Below are 22,512 nucleotides of genomic sequence, written 5' to 3'. Positions count from 1 at the left end.
TCAGATTATACAAGTCTGTAGTGATCAAAACATCATGGATTGGCATAACAGTAGAGGCACAGATCTATTGAGAACTTAGAGATTAAACCAGCTTCATGTTGCCATGTAATCTTTGGTAAACCAAACAACAGCATGGACTGGGGAAAAGAATCCCTATTTAATAAATGATTCTGGGAGAAGTGTTTAGCCACATGTAAAAGACTGATACTGGACCTAGACCTGCACCTCTCAACACTTAACAAAAATTAACATATACTCAATAAAAGATCAAATCTTTTATTGATTAAATCTAAGACACAAATTGATGAAAAAAAATAACACTAGAAGAGCATGTGGAAAAAAACCCGTACCATATTGGCCTTAAAAAATTTATGAAGAAGACATCATTTCCAATTACAGCAATGACAAAAATAATTAAATGCAACCTGATTAAGTTCAAAATCTTCTGCACAGCTAAGGACATAGTTAACAAAGTAAATAGTCAACCTTCACAATGGGAGAAGATGCTCACATGTTACAATTCTAAGAGCTACTAATCAAAATGTATAAAGAACTCAAGCAAATCAATAAGAAAAGAGCAAATTATCTCATGGATCCCTGGCAAGAGACATGGACAGAATCTTTTCCCAGGAGGATAGATGAATGTCCAACAAACATGAAACAGTGCTTCTCATCCCTAATCATCAGAGAAATGCACATCAGAATGACTTTGAGATGCCCCGTAACTCCAGTAAGAACGGTCCACCACATCAAAACGTTCCAAAGCTACAGATGTTGGTGGGGTCCAGAGAGAGGGGATCCATTTTATCTTAATGTAGAAAGTCATACTAACCCATAGTAGATTATAATGTTAAAAATATATAACACTGGGGCCAGGCACGGTGGCTCACACCTGTAATCCTAGCACTCTGGGAGGCCAAGGCAGGTGGATTGCCTGAGCTCACAGGTTCGAGACCAGCCGGAGCCAGAGTGAGACCTTGTCTCTGAAAATAGCCAGCATTGTGTCTATTCTGTAGTCTCCAGCTACTCTGGAGACTGAGACAAGAGAATCAGTGGAGCCCAAGAGTGTGAGGTTGCTGTGAGTTGTGACGCCATGGCACTCTACTGAGGAGAACAAGTTAGACTCTCAAAAAAAAAAAAAAAAAAAGAAGTATAACACTTTCATTTGTTTTGAACACAGGACCACCAGGACCAGTGGTCTCTCCACCTGCAGGCTACCCAGGAGGCTTGCCTGTGGGATACTACGGTCCACAGCAGCCCAATACCTTTCTCTTGGGCCAGCCAACCGCTAGTACCAATCCTATCCGGTTATCAGCCGGGCAGATACCCTATGCCGAATCAGCCTGTTGCAGTTACGTGGATGCCAGGGCCACCTCCTGTGCCAAACTGCCCTCCTGGTCTGGAATACTTAACACAGGTACCCCATGCACAAGCAAATTATTTTCTTGTGAAGTATGACCACGAGAACCTGGCAGGAAGAGAAAAGAGGCCGGACAAAGTCAATAAAAGAGATGAATCAGTGATGAGACGTGCCTAGTTTGTAAAACATAAGAATGGCGATAGTCATTTCAGGAATGTGAAGAAGAAGAGAGTGATGTTGCCGGTGGGATGAGTGTGGTTTTCATAAGGATTTGTGTTGAGATTTAAGGCATTCAAGATGTTTTCTTGAAGGAAACTAGAAAAATTGGAATAGGCATAGGAAAAGCTATCATAGACACTAGTTGTGTCATTTGCTTTAAAGTAAAGACAACGTGAAGTAAAGGTCAACTACTGAAAACCTCACCCTGTTGCTTGTCTTCCACACTTGTGATTTTCCTATATTATTCCTGCCACCCTCAAAAACATATAATATAAATAAAAATAAGATAGGTAGCAAGAATATGACTTCAGTCCATGTTCCAGAGACTCCCTTCACATAACAGACTGACTCTACTTTCCATGAATGTAAAAATTCTGGAGCCATAGGGATATCCAGACCAGAACTAGGGTGATATGCAAAGTTGATGTGCAAATGCTATTGTTTAAAAACCCACGTCAGAAAGGCAAAAAACCTCCTTAACAAAAATAAAGTTAGTACAGTAGTGCCCCCTTACGTGCAGTTTCTCCTTCCACAGTTTCAGTGGAAACTGAAACTGTGGTCAAAGTAGTCTGAAAGTACTACTTAGAAAATTCCAGAAATAAACAATTACTAAGTTTTAAATTGTGCATCATTCTGAGTATTACGATGAAATCTTGCACAACCTAGCTCTGTCCTGCCCAAGACCTGAACCATCCCCTTTGTCCATCGTATCCACACTGTAAACACTACCTACCCATTAGTCCCATAGTAGCCTTCTTGGTTTTTAGCTTGGTTGTCGTGGTGTTTAAATAACCCTTATCTTACTTAATAAGGGACCCAGCATGCAAAAATTAAATGGTTTCTTTCAACGAAAAAGTCAAATTTTTTGACGTAAGGAAAGAAGAAAGAAATCCTGTGCTGAGGTTGCTAAGATCTATGGTAAAACAAATTTTATATCCATGAAATTGTAAAGAAGGAAAAAAATGTTCTGTATAGTATATGTGAGGTTTGGTACAATCTACAGTCTCGGGCATCCACTAGGGATCTTGGGAAATGTCCCCTGTATTGGAGGGAGATTTCTTATTAACTTCTGAATCTTATTTTCCTTTTGGAAAAGGAAGTATTGGTATATATTTTAAGTAAGGAACTTCCCAATTCAATATTTGTCTCCCCACATGGACAACCAAGTATTTCTTGGATCTTAATTCTATACATTAATAGGGACCTGGTTAATCCTATTTGTTCAAAACTATTTGAACAATATTACAGTCTTGATGTATGCAAGTCATTACCATTGGATAGTAAAAATTTGGATTGTTCAAGAGCCACATTTTTCATTCAGTTATTATTTGGACAAAATGTCGACAAAATCCAAAACCAGTCTTTTAGACGAAGTGCTCGAGTTCTATGTTATTTATGAAGGTTGTAAAATGTCTGTTGTTAGTCAAATGTAGAAAGTCTCATTTTTGTACTTGATAAAAATATAGAAATCGTTCCTGGAAATCTAATACCTTCTTGAGTCATTTCCATTTTAAAATTGTATAGCTTTGTTTATTTAAACATTAAAAAACAATTTCTATTATTGTGACAGGGGTTAAATTAACATATTTTATGAGTCCTATTTTACCTTTTAGGAATGTTTTGAATTTTAAAAAACAAATGAGAAAAGGAACATATAGGACGCAGGTGTGGATCCAGACAAACCTGATTTGTTAATTCTATCTCTACTCCTTGACACGGTTAAAACTTTGATAAATGTTCTTAACCTATCAGTGCTTGAATTTCATCTATGGAATAGTACCAGAAATACCTAGCTCATCAGATTGTTATGAGCATTTTAAATGAGATGATGCTTGCAATGTGCCTTATATTTTTGGATTGATCATGTGAGCAATAGCTATGTGGCTGTTATCAGCTAAACTAACTCCTATTGTGTGAATGGGAGGACTAGTGCTCATCATTTTCCTCTACCTAGTATTTTTGAGATATATGCAGAGTACATGAATCTTATCAAGGCTACCAAGACTCCTTTTCCTCCCTGGATGCTTTACTACAGCAAGTAGATGTTTTTCTGACATATCAGGCATTGGTTGTTAAAGTGGAACTGGAGGAAAGTGTCTTATGTGGACAGCTCTACTAATATCAATATAATCAGATGCAAATAAGCTCATTTCAGTTTGTAAAGCTCTTTGGACTATATTAATCTTCAAAAAGATGTTTTGGTATCAATTAAAACTAATATTTATCTCATCAGCTTCTTTTCTACAGCTAGTTTGATTTAATTTTGTTATTTCTGTCTTCTAATTACTGTTTTCTCAACAGTTGGACAACTTACATGTTATCCAGCATTTTGAGCCTCTGGAAAGTACGTATAATTTTTGTAATGTTCAATGGTATTTTCAACAGGTGGAAATTGGCATTATCCAATATCTAATTCCTTCTTTATATTGATCATTTTCAGTAGTTCAAAGGAAAAAACTATGCACCCTAAATTTTGTCTTTAAGAGAGTAATGAAACAAATTGTTTTGTATGATTTTATTTATCTGTACATCATATAATTCAAAGCTCTTAGACTTTGAGCATATATTTTATTTGGTGCACCTCCACCTTTTACCCTTTATTTTTGCTCCATATTCATCTTTCATAGATGAGTAAAAGAAGGTGAGGTACTAACTGAGTTAGCTGGAGGGAACACAGTCAGCTAATCAGTGCCAGAGCTGGAAACGGAATCTGAACTGCTGAATTCTAATTTGGTGCCCTTTCTTTGGAAGTAAGAAGAAACTATCACAGTCAAAATTATGCCTGTTTTCAGGTCAGCTTTACAAGAGTACTGCCCCCCTCCCTCCCCCCCCACTGTACTGGCTATATTCATTTCTTTTCCATGATGTAGGGCCTTTAACTTATCATGGTTTGTTTTCTTATTTGCAAAGAGTAATGACCCTGGTCATCCTACATTATTTCATGGGCAGATGAATTAGTAGTCCAATGTATCATTTCATTTACAAGATTTCATAATTAAAGCTTTCTGAATTTGAACACTCCAGGAATATTGTTTCAATCTTTGCTTTTGTGTGGAAACGTTTTTTCATTTTGGTTAATTTTTTTTAATTTAGAATATTTGGGGGTACATTTTGTTTACATATTTTATTTTTGTTCAGATTGTGTCAAAGTTGTAAGTGTGCCCTTCACCCTGATAGTGTGCACTGTGCACTATTCACCCAACGAGTGTGAATTTACCCATCCCCTCCTTCCAGCTTGATATTGTTCTGAGATTTGCCTTCATGTGTGCACTTAAGTGCTGACCAGTTCATTCCAGTATGGTATTGCCTATCTGTGTTTGTTTCTCATTTTTGTGATGTGTCACTTAGAAGAATGGTTTCCAGTTCCATCCAGGTTTTCACACAATATACTAGGTTGGACTTTTAATAACTGAGTAGTCCTCCATGATATGCATATACTGTATTTTATCAATCCATTCATGTATTGGTGAGCACTTCTATGACTTTGCAATAGTGAAGTGTTATGCCATAAACATTTGAGTGCCTGTGTCCTTTTTATAAAATGACCTTTTTTCCTTTGGGCATATATCTAGCAATTGAATTGCTGGATCAAATGGTAGGTCTACTCTAATTTCTTTGAGGTATTGGCATACAATTTTCCATAAAGGTTGTACTAGTTGGCAATTCCACCAACAGGGCATAAGAGTTCCTTTCTCTCCATATCCACGTTAGTATCTGTTATTTTGGGACTTTTTAATATGTGCCATTCTCATTGGAATAAAATGATAGCTCATTTTTGAGGGTTTGATTTGCACTTCCCTATTTGAACATTTTTTTCTTTTTTTTGCAGTTTTGGGCTGGGGCCAGCTTTGAACCCACCACCTCTGGTCTATGGGGCTGGTGCCCTACTCCCTTGAGCCACAGGCACCGCCCTTCAATGAACTTCTTAAAAGAAACGATTTACATTCCCCACATTACTTAGTTTTGAAGCAGATGGATTTTTGGTTATATATATAACCAAAGGTTATATATATATATATATATTTATATAAAATATATATATATTTCTCATAGGTTATATATATTTCACTTGAAGGTTTAAATTTCATTTTGCTTTAAACGCCCCTAAGAAATACTAAACAGGAACTTCTTGAGGCCCATTTTAACTGGTTCTAGTTTAAGATGACATTCTCATTTTATTTTACAGTGATAACACGTTTTGAAACTAATAATAGATATGATGTTAAAAACAACTCAGACCAAATGGTTTACATCGTAAATGAAGACACAGATGACTTTACCAGGAACACTTATCACTCACTGAGGCCCTTCGTCCTCCGGGTCACCGACTGCATGGGTCGGGAAATCATGACAATGCAGAGACCTTTCAGATGCTCCTGCTGTTGCTGCTGCTGCCCCTCAGCGAGGCAAGAGGTCAGAGACTCAAGTGTAACCCATCGCTGCTTTCTGATCCCACTCTTCATGGCTTGTTGGGCTCCTTTCAAAATTACACAGGAGCAATTTTCATTGGCCTTGCCGGTTAGAATGGAAAAAATGGGGAGAGAGAAAGCGAAACTGTCTCGCCTAAGGAAAGTCACAGAGTGCTTTCCTTGTGAGTTCATACTCTTCATAGGTGGGTTGGTGGGTCAAGCACAAAGTAGGGTTGTTCACAATTTATGAGATTGATGGTAGTCACATACATTTAGGCAAATATACCTACATAGCCAGGTAATGCTAAACATAAACATACTTTTAGAATTGTTAGGGATATTTGATAACTTTACTTACCCATCTTAATCCACATTTTTCTGTGGATAAAGAGAGAGTGACTCAAAAAGATTAAGGGCCATAGGGGTGCCAGGCTTGACAGTAGATGGCAAATGTGCTGAGTTATAGTTTGGTTTCTCTTTTATTATCTGTTCAGTTCAAGGAAAGTTATTTGCTGAAGGGAAAAGAAAAGCACTTTTAGAGAGAGATTAACCAGAGTTTGAATTCTAGATATGCCACCTACTAAATTTGTATAAATTCCTTAATCTTTTTGAGGCTTAGTGTTCTTATTCATAAACTGGGTAGAACAATACCTCTTAGGATTACTAGGATATTGAAATGACATTTTAAATAACAGCATTTACACAATACCAGTTCATTTACAACTCTCTCTGTGCCTTAGTTTATCTATAAAGCAGAGGTAATAAAAGTGCCCATCTGATAGTACAATGGTTGCAAGGTGAAGTGAGTTCCTTAGCCCAGTGCCTGGTAAATAGTACATGCATAGAACTCAATAAATATTCTCTATTGTTCTCAGGCATCTTATTCCTTTGTTATTACTGTTTTTGTAATAACAGCCTGATATTTGAAGTGAATCTCTATTTCTTGTCCTCAACCCTTTTAAATATAGTAGACATTTTTCTTCATATTTGTGAATTGGGATTTTTTTCATCAAAGCCCATAATATAGGAAGCCTGTGATAGTGTAAAAGAAATGAAAATTGCAAACTAGTCCAATTAATGACAGTTTTATCCCATAATTTTATTGAGGTTTGTTTTATTTCTTCAGTTTTACTTGTATTCATTTGTGGGTGTGTGAGTGTACATTTAGTTTATGCAGTTTTATGAGTTGAGTCCATTTCTGTGTATGTCAGTGTAATACAAACACCAAACTGTTCCATCATCACAAAAATCTCCTTTTATTATCATACCCAGTTTCCTATCTCCTCTTCATCCCTAACCCATAGTAACCACTATCCTGTTCTTCATCCCTATCATTTTGTCATTTCAAAAATGTTATATAAACAGAATCATATATGCAATCTTTTACCATCCAGTTTACTTACCTTGATATTCAGACAGGTTGTTGCACAGACCAGTGTTCATTTCTTTGTATGTCTGAGGAGTATTCCATGGTATATTTTTAAAAGTAATTTAAAAACTCAATAAAATTGTACTTTGGCTTTTAATGCATAATTTAATCATTAGGAATAATTTTTTGAAATTCAGATTAATTTGAGAGTAGAAATGATTAGGTCACATTGTGTTTCTAAGGTGAAGTTCAAGTTGTTGTTGATCATTTCATCCAGGGGGTGTGCTGTCACCCTCACCATGTGCCCATCAGGTGAGAGCGTTCCAATCCCCTTTCCTTCTCCCCTTTTCCCTTTCTCTCTTTTGTCCTCCCCCCACTTGAATATACTTGTGTTTTTCTCTCATAAGGGCATGGAGCTGTTTTCTATTAGTTGCATATTAATTTTGAGTACATTGGATGCTGGCTTTTCCATTCTCGTGATACTTTACTAAGAAGAATGTGTTTCAACTCCATCCGTGTAAATAGAAAAGATGTTGTCACCATCTTTTTTATGGCTAAATAGTATTCCATGGTATACATATACCACAGCTCATTAATCCATTCTGGGTTGATGGGCACTTACGTTGCTTCCATGTCTTGGTAGTTGTGAATTGAGCTGCCAATGTCCTTGTGATATAATGGTAGCTACCTAGGTCTACATTTAGCTCTTTGAGGATTCTCCATACTTCTTTCTGTAGAGGATATGTTAGCTAGTAATCCTACCAACAGTGTAGTCTTCTCTTCACATCCATGCCAACACTTGCAGCTTTGAAATTTTGTCATTTTGGCTGTTCTCACTGTGGTTAGGTGATATCTCAGGGTGGTTCTGACTTGCATTTCTCTGATGGTTAGGGATGATGAGCATTTTTCATGTATTTTTTGTCCATTCTTCTATCTTTTTTGGAGAAGGTTCTGTTTAAGTCTCTTGCCCAGTGATAGATGAGAATGTTTGCTCTTTTTTGTTGACTAAGTTCTTTGTAGATTCTTGAAATCTGAAGGTTTTAGATTCAAATCTGAACCCTTTGTCAGATTCATAACATTCAAATATCTTTCCCCATTTTGAATGTTGTCTGTTTGCTTTAATTATTGTGTCTTAAGCTATACAGAAGCTTTTTAGCTTGATTAACTCCCTTTTAAGTTTTTTATTTTTGGTGATGTTGCCTTTGCTAGTGCTGTCTTCTTCATGAAATCTTTCACCAGGCTGGTATCATCTAGAGATTTTCTGGTGCTTTCCTCTAGGATTCTTACTGTCTCTTATCTTAGATTTAAATATTTTATCCATTATGAGTCATTTTTTGTAAGTGGTAAGAGGCATGGAGCCAATTGCAGTCTTTTACATATGGTTGACCAATTATCCTGGCACCATTTCTTGAATAGGAATTCTTTTCCCTAGTTTGGTTTATTGAAGATCAGATGGCGTTAAGAGGCTGGTTTCTTTCTCCAGGTTTTCAGTTTTGTTACATAGATCTGTGTCTCTATTTTTGTGCCAATGCCATGCTGTTTTGAACACTGTGGACTTGTATTATAACCTGAAGTCTTATAGAGTGATGCCTCTTATTTGTTATTATTACTAAGGATTGCCTTGGCTATATCATTTTTTTTCTGGTTTTATACAAAGCATAGAACTATTTTTCTAAGTTCTTCAAAGTATGATGTTGGTATTTGAATGGGGATTGCATGAAATCTTTAATTACTTTGGGTAGTTTAGACATTTTAACATGTTGATTCTTCCCAGCCAAGAGCATGATAGGTTCTCCCATTTGTTAATGTCTTCTGCTGTTGCTTTTCTCAGGGTTTCATAGTTCCCTCTGTAGAGATACTTCACCTCTTTTCTTTGATATATTCCTAGGTATTTCATTTTCTTTGAGACTACTGTGAAGGGTATTGCATCCTTGATTTGCTTTCTCAGCTTGATAGCTGTTGGCAATTACAAAGGCTACTGACTTGTGGATATTTATTTTATACCCTGGGAAGTTACTGTATTTCTTGTTTTTTTTTTTTTTTTTTATTGTTAAATCATAGCTGTGTACATTAGTGCAATCGCCTGTACCCATTCTAAGATGCACCATAGGTGTGGCCCCACCCATTACCCTCCCTCCACCAAAGCCTCCCCCCTCCCTTCCCCTTCCTTGGCCCTTTCCCCATAGTCTTGTGCTATAGTTGGGTTATAGTCTTCATGTGAAAGCTGTAATTTAGCTTCCTAGTAGGGCTGAGTACATTGGATACTTTTTCTTCCATTCCTGAGATACTTGGCTAAGAAGAATATGTTCTGGCTCCATCCATGTAAAGATGAAAGAGGTAAAGTCTCCATCTTTCTTTAAGGCTGCATAGTATTCCATGTTATACATGTACCACAATTTGCTAGTCCATTCATAGGTCGATGGGCACTTGGGCTTCTTCCATGACTTAGCAATTATGAATTGGGCTGCAATAAACATTCTGGTACAGATGTCTTTGTTATATTGTGACTTTTGGTCTTCTGGGTATAAACCTAGTAAAGGAATTATAGGATCGAATGGCAGGTCTATTTTTAGGTCTCTAAGTATTCTCCAAACATCCTTCCACAAGGAACGTATTAGTGGGCATTCCCACCAGCAGTGTAGAAGTGTCCCCTTTCCTCCACATCCACGCCAACATTTCTGGTTTTGGGATTTTATTATGTGGGCTACTCTTACTGGGGTTAGGTGATATCTCAGAGTAGTTTTGATTTGCATTTCTCTGATGATTAAGGATGATGAGCTTTTTTTCATGTGTTTGTAGATCTTGTGTTGGTCTTCTTTAGAGAAGTTTCTCTTCAAGTCCCTTGCCCACCCTGAGATGGGGTCACATGTTCTTTTCTTGTTAATACGTTTGAGTTCTCTGCAGATTCTGGTTATTAGACCTTTATCAGAGGTATAACCTGCAAATATTTTCTCCCATTCTGAGGGCTGTCTGTTTGCTTTACTTCCCCTTGGCTGTTCAGAAGCTTTTTAGTTTGATCAGGTCCCAGTAGTGTATTTTTGATACTGCTTCAATTGCCCGGGGAGTCCTCATAAAATATTCACCCAGGTTGATTCCTTCAAGAGTTTTCCTTGCACTTTCTTCAAGTATTTTTATAGTTTCATGTCTTAAGTTTAAATCTTTGATCCAGTGAGAGTCTATCTTAGTTAATGGTGAAAGGTGTGGGTCCAGTTTCAATCTTCTACATGTTGCCAGCCAGTTTACCCAGCACCATTTGTTAAATAGGGAATCTTTTCCCCACTGAATGTTTTTGATTGGCTTGTCAAAGATCAAATATGGTAAGTAGCTGGATCCATCTCTTGGTTCTCTATTCTGTTCCAGACATGTACTTCTCTGCTTTTGTGCCAGTACCATGCTGTTTTGATCACTGTCGATTTATAGTACAGTCTCGGGTCTGATAGCATGATTCCTCCTGCTTTGTTGTTATTGCTCAGTAATGTTTTGGCTATTCGAGGTTTTTTCTGATACCATGTAAAACGAAGTATTATTTTTTCAAGATCTTTAAAAGTATGACAATGGAGCTTTAATAGGAATTGCATTAAAGTTATATATTGCTTTGTGCAGTATGGACATTTTAACAATGTTGATTCTTCCCAGCCATGAGCATGGTATGTTTTTCCATCTGTTAACATCTTTGGCTATTTCTTTTCTTAGAGTTTCATAGTTCTCTTTGTAGAGATCTTTCACATCCTTTATTAGGTATACTCCCAAATATTTCATCTTCTTTGGCACTACCGTGAAAGGAATAGAGTCCTTGACTGTTTGTTCGGCTTGGTTATTGTTGGTATATATAAAGGCTACAGATTTATGGGTGTTGATTTTGTAGCCTGAGACAGTGCTATATTCCTTGATCACTTCTAAAAGTTTTGTAGTAGAATCCCTAGTGTTTTCTAGATATATGATCATATCATCTGCGAAGAGTGAAAGTTTGATCTCTTCTGACCCCATGTGGATACCCTTGATCACCTTTTCTTCCCTAATTGCAATGGCTAAAACTTCCATTACAATGTTAAAGAGCAATGGAGACAATGGACAACCTTGCCTGGTTCCTGATCTAAGTGGAAATGATTTCAATTTAACTCCATTCAATACGATATTGGCTGTGGGTTTGCTATAGATGGCCTCTATTAGTTTAAGAAATGTCCCTTCTATACCAATTTTCTTAAGTGTTCTGATCATGAAGGGATCCTGGATATTATCAAAAGCTTTTTCTGCATCAATTGAAAGAATCATATGGTCTTAATTTTTAAGTTTGTTTATGTGTTGAATTACATTTATAGATTTACGTATATTGAACCAGCCTTGAGACCCTGGGATAAATCCAACTTGGTCATGGTGTATAATTTTTTTGATGTGTTGTTGGATTCTGTTTGTTAGGATCTTATTGAGTATTTTAGCATCTATATTCATTAGTGATATTAGTCTGTAATTTTTTTTTCTTGTTGGGTCTTTCCCTGGTTTGGGGGTCAAGGTGATGTTTGCTTTGTAGAATGTGCTGGGTAATATTCCTTCTTTTTCTATATTTTGGAAGAGGTTTAGTAGTATAGTTACTAGTTCTTCTTTAAATGTTTGGTAGAATTCTGACGTAAAGCCATCTGGTCCTGGGCTTTTCTTTTTAGGGAGATTTTGTATAGTTGATGCTATTTCAGAACTTGATATAGGCCTGTTCTACATTTCCACTTCGTTCTGGCTAAGTCTTGGTAGGTGGCGTGCTTCCAGGTATTGGTCGATTTCTTTCAGATTTTCATATTTGTGAGAGTAGAGTTTCTTGTAGTATTCGTTAAGGATTTTTTGAATTTCTGAGGGGTCTGTTGTTATTTCATCATTACCATTTCTGATTGATGAAATTAGAGATTTTACTCTTTTTTTCCTGGTTAAGTTGGCCAAAGGTTTATCTATTTTATTGATCTTTTCAGAAAACCAGCTTTTGGATTTATTGATCTGATGTATAATTCTTTTGTTTTCAATTTCATTTAATTCTGCTCTGATTTTGGTTATTTCTTTTCCTCTACTGCGTTTGGGGTTGAAGTGTTCTTCTTTTTCCCGTTGCTTGAGATGTTCCATTAAGTTATTGACTTCCTCTCTTTCCGTTTTCTTGAGGAAGGCTTGCAGTGCTATAAATTTCCCTCTTAGGACTGCCTTTGCAGTATCCCAGAGGTTCTGATAATTCGTGTCTTGATTGTTGTTTTCTTCCAAAAATATGGTGATTGCCTTCTTAATCTCGTCAATAACCCATGTATCCTTCAGCATAAGGTTGTTTACCTTCGATGTTTTTGTATGGGTATGCAGGTTCCTGTTGTTATTTAGTTCAACTTTTATTCCATGATGGTCTGAGAAGATGCAAGGAATAATTTCTATTTTTTTAAATTTGCTGAGGTTAGATTTGTGGCCTAGGATGTGGTCGATTTTGGAGTATGTTCCGTGGGCTGATGACAAGAATGTGTATTCAGTTTTGGGGAGATGAAATGTTCTGTAGATGTCTGTTAAGTCCAGATGTTGAATGGTTAAGTTTAAATCTAAAATTTCTTTGCTTAGCTTCTTTTTGGAGGATCTATCCAGGACTGCTAAAGGGGTGTTAAAATCTGCAAGTACTACGGAAGTGGAGGAAATCGAGTTGCTCATGCCTGTTAGAGTTTCTTATACATTGAGGTGCATTGTGGTTGGGTGCATAAATATTAATAATTGAGATCTCATCATATTGAGTATTGCCTTTAATAAATATGAAGTGTCCATCCTTATCCTTAATTATTTTGGTTGGTTTAAAGCCTATTGCATCTGCAAACAGGATTGCAACACCTGCTTTTTTCTGCTTTCCATTTGCCTGGAATATAGATAATCATCCCTTCACCTTGAGTCTATATCTGTCTTTTAATGTAAGATGCGATTCTTGGATGCAGCAGATATCTGGCTTGAGTTTTTCTATCCAGTCCGTTAACCTATGCCTCTTTAGAGGACAATTTAAACCATTCACATTAATTGAGAATATCTATAAGCCTTTCGAGAGACCAGTGGACATTTTTAATCCTTTTGCGACTGTGGAAGTTGGAATTTGATCAAAAATTTTTTGGCTGGGTTTACTTTTGTGGTGGAGAATTACGCTGGTCTTTATGGAGGATAGGTCTAAGAATGTCCTGGAGAGCTGGTTTAATTGTGGCAAATTTCTTCAACATGTGAATGTCATTGAAGTATTTAATTTCTCCGTCATAAATGAAGCTCAGTTTAGCTGGGTACAGGATCCTGGGTTGAAAGAAGTTATTTTGTTTTAGGAGATTAAAAGTCGATGACCATCCTCTTCTAGCTTGAAAGGTTTCAGCAAAGAGATCTGCAGTTATTCTGATATTCTTCCCCTTGTAGGTAATGGTTTTCTTTCGTCTGGCAGCTTTCAGATTTTTCTCCTTCATATTAACTTTAGTGAAATTGATTATGATGTGTCTGGGGGATGTCTTATTTGGGTTGAGTCGTGCTGGAGTTCTGAAACTGTCTGCTATCTGAATTTCGGAATCTCTTGGCATTTCTGGAAAGTTCTCCTTCATAATCTCATGGAGAAGAGACTCTGTGCCTTGTGAAGCCACTCCGTCACTTTCGGGGATCCCTATAGACGGATATTGGTTTTCTTCAAATTATCTGAGAGTTCTCTGAGAGAGTGGTCTGTTTTTGCTCTCCATTTCTCTTCTTCTTTGAGGGTTTGGGAGCATTTGAAAGCTTTGTCTTCAATGTCAGAAATCCTTTCTTCTGCTTGCTCCATTCTATTACTGAGGGATTCTACTGTGTTTCTCAGATCTTTGAGGGATGCAACTTCTTGTCTCAATGTGTCGAAATCTTTGGTCATTTGGTCTTTGAATCTGTTGAATTCTTGAGATAACTTTTGGAATTCTAATTTGATCTTATTTGCTATCCAGATCCTGAATTCAATTTCTGACATCTCAGCTATTTGTTTGTGCATGGGGTCTTGTGCTGTTTCTGTCCCATTGATCCTTGGGGGAGTTGATCTACTCTGATTATTCATATTGCCAGAGTTTTTCTGTTGATTTCTCCTCATGATTTTTTTTACCATTGCCTGTTGGCTGTCCTCAGAGTTGGGGAGGTGTCTCTCCAAGATTAGACCCTAGCGGGATCACTCTGTTATAGCTGGATCTTTGTAGGGAGTGACCCTGTGTAGTTCCTCTGGGGCTGCTCTTGCTAGGGAATTCTGGCTGTGGAAGCAGCTCTGGTTTGTGACACACCCAGATCCAGAAACAGGGCTGGGGGTGGTGCGCACAGTTCTGGGAGTGCCAGGCGCCCAGTGACTTTGGCACAGAGAGCCCAAGGCTCTAGCAGTCTCTGGCCAGGAGAAGAGCTCTGCGCAGAGGCAGGGAGGGCTCCAAAGGGCACGCAGCTACCAGAGTGCCTGTCCAGATGAACGGGCTAGTGTGGAAGCTGGGAGGACACAGGAGGGAGGACGCAGGGTTGCGTGGCTCCCGCAGTTCCTGGTCAGGGAATTTGGAGGCCCAGTGGGTGCAGGTCACCGGTCAGGGGTCGCTGCACAGCTCTTATGGAGGTCTGGGCGGCGCCAAGCCCAGGAGTTTGAGGTTGCTATGAGCTTTGATGTCACGGCACTCTACCCAGGGCAACAACCCAAGGCTCCAGTGTGCCAAAACCATCTCACTCTGCCCCTAAGGATTAAGGCTGTAAGGCAGCTTAGTCCCCACCTTTAGGCTGCTCAGTCAGTAGGTTACTTTGACCCACCCAATCCTTGCTCTGAGACCCTGAGGGCGGAGCTTGCTGGGGCAGTTCTTTCACAATGGCTTCCTGTGCCCAGCTCAGTGGCTCAGTCTGGGGCCCCAGACAATGCCCAAAGTTCTCCACACTCCTGCTCAAGCTCTCCCCAAGGCAGTTCAACTGAATGCCAAGTCCAAGAACACCGAAACTGTTCACAGTTAAGGCCTTTCCGGTTTTCAGTCTCACTGCTGCTTGTACTTACGGTTGCCAGCGTGATTAGGTTGATCGAACACACGCAACCGCTTGCCAGTTTTTCACTGTTTTTGTCCTCCTCTTGGGGTCCAGAAGTCCCTTGCTGGCTCCCTGTATCCTCAAAGGGATGATTATAGGCAGATCCCACTGGCCAGAGATGCCTGGAGTCTTGTCTCCCCAGACTCGCTGTTCCCAGTTGCAGGGAAGCTGTTAACTCGGTCATCATCTTTAATCTCTCCTGTATTTCTTGATCACTTTCAAAAGTATGTGGTTGAGTATTTGTGATTTTCTAAGTATAAGATTGTATCATTGGCAAAGAGCAAGCTTTTGATCTACTCTGCCCCCAGTTGAATGCGCTTAATATCCTCCTCTTCCCCGATTGCACTGGCTAAAACTCCTAGCACTATGTTGAATGATAGCAGTATAATGGATATCCTTGTTTGTTTCCATTTCTAAGTGGAAATGCTTTCAGTTTTATTCTGTTCACTGTGATACTGGCTGTGGGTATGTTATAGATGGCTTCTCTGAGGTTCAGAAATGTCCCCTCTATGCCTAATTTCTTAAGTTCCTTATCAAAAATGGATGCTGAATTTTATTGAATGCCTTTTCTGCATCTATTGAGAGGATCATATGGTTTTTGTTTTCACTTCTATTTATGATGTGAATTACATTTATGGATTTACATTTGTAAAACCATCCTTGCATCCCCGGGAGGAAGCCTACTTGATTGTGATGTATAATTTTGTTAATCTGTTGCTGCAATCTCTCAGGTAAGATTTTGTTGAGTATTTTTGCTTTGATATTCATTAGTGAAATTGGTCTATAGTTCTTTTGAGTTGGATCCTTTCCTGGTTTTGGTATCAGGGGGATGTTTTCATCATTGAATGTGTAGGGAGGTATCTTTCCTTCTGAAGTTTGGGAATAGTTTCTGCCACATAGGTAATACCTCTTCTTGGAATGTTTGGTAGAATTCTGGTGTGAAGCCATCTGGTCTTGGGCTTCTTTTTTTTTTTTTTGGAAGGAGCTTTTTTATTGTTTCTTCAACTTTGGTGCTTGATATTGGTCTTTTCAACAGATCTCTTTCTTCCTGGTTAAGTCTAGGAAGAGTATGCATGCAATATCAGGTATTAGTCCATTTCCTCCACATTGTCAGGTTTCTGGACATAGAGTTTTTTGTATTAACTGGATATAATCTCATGTCTTTGTGATATCTGTTGTTCTTTCCCCTTTTTCATTTCTGATTGAGGATATTAAAGATCTTATTTTTCTGTTTCAAGTTAACCTGGCCAAAAGTTTATCAATTTTTAATACCTTTTCAAAGGTATTAAATGTTCTTTACAAAGAACCAACATTTTGTCTTGTTAATTTTCTGAATGATGCTTTTGCTTTCATTTTCATTTATTTCTGCTTTAATGTTATTTTTTCTTTTCTCCTTTGTAAATAATTTCTTACTTTTTAAATTGGAATATGCTAATTTTTCACAAATGCGTGTTATAAAAATAATTAGCTAAATAGGATAGTGAACAAAATTTTAAAACTCTTCTCTATATACTTATACACACACTTTGTTATTTTCACAATATACCTTTTTTAGAGCAAATCTTTTCTCTTTTGTATTATTATAATTGTTGTATCTAGGATGTCCTTTTTATCCCACTTAAAATCTGAGAAGTTAGCTTGTTACTGTTTGATTTATTGTGTCAGAAGACATGTGACTCCTAGATCAAAGACTAAGTACAGTAATACTGCACAGCAAGTAGCATGGACATGTTTTTCTAGGTTCCTTTTGTAGCCAAGTTCTAGGGGTTTGACACAGAGACGTGCAGGAGATGTACTTTAGGGACACTGAGCTTGGACACCTGGTTATTTTATAACATATGTCAATTAAGTCTGCCCTTTATCTCAAAGGAACTGTGACCTTGAGACAGCTCACTAAAATATATTCTTAAGAATGAATGGTTTGGGTAAAATGGAGGATGTTCTCTCTTAGCAGTCATTTCTTTAGTCTTAGGTGAATACAAACCCATCTATATGGTGTATCTCTGTATCTGTGTATATATGCATGAAACATTCTAATCTCTGTCAAACCCATCTATATGGTGTATCTCTAATATCTGTGTATATATGCATGTAACATTCTAATCTCTGTCAATAATTATTTGCAGATGGAGGTGCAATGTCCACCTGGTGTCACCCTTGGCTTTGTTAGAGAGCACTGGAGTTTGTGCCGGGCAGTTTACAGCATTCAAAATGAGAAGAAAGAGAATGAGATGAGAGTGCGTGGGCCATGCTCAACCCATGGCTGTTGTTCAGACTCTGTTTTTGAGGTGAACATATGCGAATATAATGTTTGGCTTTTTTTTTTTCTACATGTGATAACAGACTTCAGAATGATCTGGTTTTAGACATTTTTTTTTTCATGTAAAGAAAAAAGTAGTGTGAGGAAAGTAAGTACCTAACCAGTTAACCAGATAGAATAAAAGGATTTTAAAATTATTGTTAGTAGATTGCTTAATATTTTCCAAAATGTGAGTTCTGCTGTTATGATTTCAGTGTCTGATAAAAATAAAAAGAAGCCATTTACAACACTAAACCTTCTGAGATTAAACAGCCTGATATAATTAATTTATTAAAGTTTTGGCTGTATTTAATTAACAATTTTGTCCAAAGATTTCCAGGATAGGAATATAGGTTCTGGGTAATGCAAGTCCCAAACATATCATAAGAAGACGTATAAAGCAATCCTAAGGTTATGCAAATTGCTTATTTGCATGATAGGAATCTGTCAGCACACTCAAGAAATAGGATAACACTGGTAGCATGGAAAACTTATAATAGGTTATAACATTTTCTCAAGAAAGAGAAAAATCCTTTTCTTTTGCCTTTTTCTCTTTGGTTACAAAAGGACTATTCCTCATCCTATGAATCTTAGAAAAGTAATGCTTAGGAATATTTCATAGACTTCTTAAAAGAGTACTTTCAGAATGCCTTGAGATTTCAGCAAGATTCATCATCTACTAAAATTGCTTATTTGAATGTTTCCTGTGGTACCCAATAAACGTTTCTTAATTCTTATTTTATATATTATATCATTAAGCATTGCCTATTCAAAGATCAACATAGACCAATTGCCAGGACTAGCTGTCAAGTGACTATAGAAGTTAGTATTTGGGTGTTTTCCCTATGAAAAGTGTCAGGTCCCCCTTTTATAAGCTGAGGCCCTTTGGTATATCAAACAGATACAAGAAAGAGTGGATTTGACCTCCAAGAGCTTGAGTGATGTGAAAAGCACAGTGCCTCCCTTGCATTACTCCTAGGTTTCTCTAGACTGGAAGCAACCTTTTCCCAATTCCTAATTCCCACCCTATGTTATGTGAGGAAGAACATCTTTCTAATCAATTCAAATTATACTTCCTCTGGCAAGGTCCTCTGACAACTCACTTGAAGATGAAGGAACAGCAATAGTCTAAGAATTATAGATGTTCCCCAGATAAACTATTAACCAGCTGCAAAGGAACTTAACCCTTCTTGCCTGTAATTATCTCCTCACTTGAAAGATGTACTTATCATGTTCTTTTCCTGCATTGTTCGCTTAGTCTCAGTGTAGACTGCTTCTGAGTAAAAGAGGAAAATATGTAACCTAATGTCTTTTGATCACATAACATCGCATACTTGTCATTCTAGATCACATCCCCTGAAGGTGTGTTCCACATGGGCAGCATTATTAGGAAGTGGCGTGGTGTGTTATCTGTAACATTAGATGCCGACCACTTTGACATTCAGTTCCCCTTGGACTTGGATGTGAAGATGAAGGCCATGATTTTTGGAGCTTGTTTCCTCATTGTAAGTTGTTTTCTTGTTTTTCAGTTATGCTAAGAGACCTGTTCTTTCTGATAAGAAAGCAGTGTAATGTAATAGAAAGGCAATAGTCTCTGAAACTAGCCAACTTCAGTTGGTACTACTCACTACTTCCATGTTTTGCAAAAGGTTTTAACACTTGCAAGCCTTAGTTTCCTCCTCTGTAAACTGGAGATCAAAATACTTAACATTTTTCAGGATTATGAATATTAGCTATCATGTGACTAAATGGTTGGGTGAGTGCTTAGAAGATATGAGGCATGCAGTGGGTGTAATTGCAATCACTGCTTCTATTTATCTTTCTCACTAAATAAAAATGCCTATGATTTCCTAATGAATCTCTAAAGCCAATGCCCTGTCCCCTCTCCTTTAAGCATTGCTGTCAGTGTTCTCCTTGGTGTTGTACCATCCTCAGATTGTTAAGTTTTTCCTCCTGTTAATGATGAAATTTAGTTAATTGGTACTAAATGTATAAACTAACAGTTTCAAGATTGTAATCGCTGCTCTTTATATTTAATTGTCTTCAAAAAGATTTCATTAGATTTAGTTATTTTAAACCAGAATAGGAGGTCGCTCTAATTAATTCTAAATGATCATATTGTATAGGTTGCACCTGATTATCCATCTATCTATAAAAATCTTTTTTTCTAATTTCAGGACTTCATTCATTATGAAAGCCCTCCACCTCGGCGTTCATCAAGATAGAGGCATGGGGCCAGTCATCAATTATTGTTAATAAAAACAAATTAGAAAAGTTGGGCCTGGCTTAAAATCAATCCTTAATTATTTGCAAGTATAACTTTTTGCTTTGCACATTATTATTATTGAATGTTAGCTTTGACAGTTAGACTAAGAGTCTGTATGCAAGAAGGAATATCATCTAAAGATGTATGTTTCTGTCTACTTGGTAGAGAGGAATTCATTGTGAAACCTTGTGACTTGTACTTAAAATACTATGAAAAATTGATACCCTAAAGACACAAAATGAAGAAAAATGAATCCCTGAGAGCTCACAATAATAGGTAGCAAGATGATGGGCTTTTAGGGCAATCTTTGTTGGGATAAAAGAACATGGCTTTTGTCTTTAACCCTCTCCTACATCTCTGTGCATCAGCATGTCCAACAAACTTGATTCCATATGACAAAATGATACTCTTCATCTTTATTAATAAAAAAAACAGACATAAACATTTTTTATTGTAGCAGGAAAGTTTACTTGTGCACATGTATCAAAACCTCAATCAGCAAAACTTATAAAAGTTTCACTGGGAAATATGATTTTTTATGGAATAAAACATGTGTATTTTTGATCTTAACATTTGTATTTTCCAAAACCGTTCTCTTATTTTACCACTATGGACAATCAAGAGGTCCCTACACATGTGGGCAGGATCAGACTACCAGGGAGTGAGCTGACCAGAGCCAGATCCAGTCAAGACGTCTGATCAGATTAGAGACATCAGTGCTCTGATAAGAAGCTTGTTTTTAATACTTAATACATTCATACACTTATACATAGCCCCTCTTGGTCACAGATGCCTTATACAGAAAATGTGTGTGTCAGAATAGCTAGATTGCCTATTGTACCTGTGTGGCCTATTTCATGTGACACAGAAGACACATCTGTTTTTCTTTCAAGAAGAACTTTGCTAGTCACTAAACTGTTCTAATGACTCAGATTAGAGTTATATTTCTAAATTTTGAAATATGACATTTTGGGCAGTACTTTATAAAAGTTAAAGCCTCAAATTCTGTTGGTGACTAATACTGCTTTGCTGCTTTCTGTTACATGATAGATAAATATGTATCCATACAAGGTAATAAAACACAGCAAATAAACTATTTCCCTGCAATCTCCAGCTTATCAGTCAACGTTTGAAAGGCCAACAATAAAGTATTGGTTGTACTTGTTTGTGCTAATTAATTGAAAGTGTCATGGTGAGTGAATACACCCTTATTAACTTGCCTATATTACATATTAGCTTCCCAACTGGGCTGCATTTTGTGTGTGTGTGAGATGTCTCATACAGTTATGATTTCTCTTGCTTAAAACAATAAAACCTGGACAATATTATATAATACCATCCAAGTTACAATTTCTATATTTTTCAGGGGCATTTCATTATGTAAAATTGATCATATTGATACAAAACCATAGCCAGAATGTAGTATGGAATGTGTTCTTCATTACACGAAGACGGAGATATTCTTAGATGGGTTTCTTCTGACATGAGGGCCTTAGCCTACAGTTGTTTTTGAAATGAAATAAATGTGCTCCATTTGTAAATTATATTAATCTTTTCATAGTAAAGTTGTTTTAATCAGTTTCTTGTAATGTTCATTTTTACGTGATGCTACTGTCTTTTTTAAAAGAATGTAAAAGCTGCTTTAGAAAACATTAATTGCCTTATATTTGAAAATGTGATTGCAATCTTAGACATGTCCATTCCTATAATATGTCTGACATTTAATATAGAAGAATCAGACAATAGAATCTTAATAGTATCTTAAGATCTTAATAGTATCTTAAAGTTTATCAATACAAAGTCCTTATTTACTTACCTAATTCCTATATTCCAAGACCTTCCACATAATCCTACATAATATATGTGTATATACATTCACACACGTATATATATATATTCATATATTTAGTGTAAGACATGACATTGAAAATTTCTGATTAAAATTTTGTGGTATTAGTACATCCCTTACAGCTATAATCTCTCTTCCTTTAAATAAATACACTAAGTGCTTATCATATAATTATAATTTATAATTTTTATATTTACATTATATAACTTTTATAATTACATTATGATTCATATTTCTTAATGGTATTTCAGTGCATAAAACTGATTTTAAAAAAAGGTCTATTTTCTGAAACTTGTGTTTTTATACTTTTTCATGTTGCTTGTGACTTTTTAATAAATATCATACGATTCATAGTAAAGTACTGTTTTATTTTTGACTCATAGTGAGTCTTTGAATACTTTCTTCAAAGGGATTTTTGAAATAATTTTTTACTAATTATTATGTTTATCCAAGGCCCTTGCTTTGTATATAAATGTAAAACTATATTTTTTTTCATTTTTTTTTATTGTTGGGGATTCATTGAGGGTACAATAAGCCAGGTTACACCGATTGCAATTGTTAGGTAAAGTCCCTCTTGCAATCATGTCTTGCCCCCATGAAGTGTGACACACACCAAGGCCCCAAACCCGTGCCTCTGTCCCTCTTTCTGCTTTTCCAGCCCTCCCCCATAACCTTAATTGTCATTAATTGTCCTCATATCAAAATTGAGTACA

General features: G+C 36.8%; 1 pseudogene; it reads left to right on the top strand.

Annotated features, from left to right (window-relative positions):
• The window catches only part of LOC128592020 (phospholipid scramblase 4-like), a 38,793-nt pseudogene extending 17,265 nt beyond the window's left edge, over positions 1 to 21,528 (top strand).
• The last annotated feature ends 984 nt before the right edge of the window (positions 21,529 to 22,512 follow it).

This window comes from Nycticebus coucang, chromosome 8 (assembly GCF_027406575.1).
Source record: "Nycticebus coucang isolate mNycCou1 chromosome 8, mNycCou1.pri, whole genome shotgun sequence".
NCBI lineage: Eukaryota > Metazoa > Chordata > Mammalia > Primates > Lorisidae > Nycticebus > Nycticebus coucang.
This window is presented reverse-complemented; position numbering and strand designations above follow the sequence as displayed.